Source organism: Sinocyclocheilus rhinocerous, unplaced genomic scaffold (assembly GCF_001515625.1).
Source record: "Sinocyclocheilus rhinocerous isolate Xijiao unplaced genomic scaffold, SAMN03320098_v1.1 scaffold1295, whole genome shotgun sequence".
NCBI lineage: Eukaryota > Metazoa > Chordata > Actinopteri > Cypriniformes > Cyprinidae > Sinocyclocheilus > Sinocyclocheilus rhinocerous.
The window spans coordinates 845506-847319 of record NW_015660499.1 but is presented as its reverse complement, the minus strand read 5'-3'; the positions used below and the strand labels follow the sequence as shown (position 1 = coordinate 847319).

Sequence of the window (1814 nt, the reverse complement as noted above, 5' to 3'; positions counted from 1 at the left end):
CTATCGATCTATCTATCTATCTATCTATCTATCGTTCTATTTATCGTTCTATCTATCGTTCTATCTATCGTTCTATCGTTCTATCTATCGTTATTTCTATCGTTCTGTCGTTCTGTTGTTTTATCTATCGTTCTATCTGGCCTATAAAACTATACGTTTTTATTTTATTTTTATTTTTTTTAAACGTTTTAACTCTTCAGGCTATCATTCAAAGACTCTGTCAGCAACCTTTGCTTTTCTAGATAAAAATTAAGTTGAATTTCTTGGAATATGAAATCGTTTAAATTCTACTTACATTACATTTTTTTTTTGTTTTTTGGTCTGTGCAAATTTTTATTTGTAATTCTGTGTCCTGTTTTCTACCTCCATTCAAATTTGGGAATTGATTTGTCATTTAACAGGTATTTTCAATGGGATACACTGGGATAAAATAAAATTGACTTGCTTTTACCTTTACAAATCAGCCTAAGGGTACGCAGATCCCTAGTTAGGGTGCATTAATCAGCGGAAGAGCTGTGACTGTTGTGAAGACGAGCATTCTCATGGGGTTTTGGCTGCTTTGGTGTCCTGCCCTGTTTTCATTGGTAATCTTCACTGATTAAAGGTCTCTGAAAGCGGGACTGTGTGTGTGTGTGTGTGTGTGTGAGCTTGTCTTAGATGGTATCTGATGCTTAAGAAATGATTTTTCTCCAGTGCTTGTTCCTGTCATCCTCTCCTCCTCATTAAAGTGGATTTAGTGACTCAGTGTTTTGGGGTTTGGTCTTTCCTGCGCGATGTCACGCTTGAGTATCGTTCTATCTATCTATCTATCTATCGTTCTATTTATCGTTCTATCTATCGTTCTATCTATCGTTCTATCGTTCTATCTATCGTTATTTCTATCGTTCTGTCGTTCTGTTGTTTTATCTATCGTTCTATCTGGCCTATAAAACTATACGTTTTTATTTTATTTTTATTTTTTTTAAACGTTTTAACTCTTCAGGCTATCATTCAAAGACTCTGTCAGCAACCTTTGCTTTTCTAGATAAAAATTAAGTTTAATTTCTTGGAATATGAAATCGTTTAAATTCTACTTACATTAAATTTGTTTTTTGTTTTTTGGTCTGTGCAAATTTTTATTTGTAATTCTGTGTCCTGTTTTCTACCTCCATTCAAATTTGGGAATTGATTTGTCATTTAACAGGTATTTTCAATGGGATACACTGGGATAAAATAAAATTGACTTGCTTTTACCTTTACAAATCAGCCTAAGGGTACGCAGATCCCTAGTTAGGGTGCATTAATCAGCGGAAGAGCTGTGACTGTTGTGAAGACGAGCATTCTCATGGGGTTTTGGCTGCTTTGGTGTCCTGCCCTGTTTTCATTGGTAATCTTCACTGATTAAAGGTCTCTGAAAGCGGGACTGTGTGTGTGTGTGTGTGTGTGTGAGCTTGTCTTAGATGGTATCTGATGCTTAAGAAATGATTTTTCTCCAGTGCTTGTTCCTGTCATCCTCTCCTCCTCATTAAAGTGGATTTAGTGACTCAGTGTTTTGGGGTTTGGTCTTTCCTGCGCGATGTCACGCTTGAGATCAGCTCGCTAATGCTGGGCGTTTAGTTAGCTTTGGCGCAAAACACAAGTGTGTCAGTGTGTGGTTTTTGTGTGTGTGTGTGTGTGTGTGTGTGAGTGAGTTTACTGTGGGTTTTGAGTGGTGTGGTATTTAGTGGTGTTTGTTAAAACATCATTGTTGCTCCTACTAAGTGCTAAAGAGATTGTTGAGCCAAAAATGAAAATTCTGTCATCATTTACTCATTTACATTTATGCATTTTGTTTT

The 1814-nt window shown here is 36.2% G+C and overlaps 1 protein-coding gene across 1 annotated transcript in view; it reads left to right on the top strand.

The window, feature by feature from the left end:
- The window catches only part of LOC107725164 (netrin receptor UNC5C-like), a 165907-nt gene that overhangs the window by 121945 nt on the left and 42148 nt on the right, over window positions 1–1814 (top strand). The gene's annotated exons all lie outside the window — the stretch shown is intronic.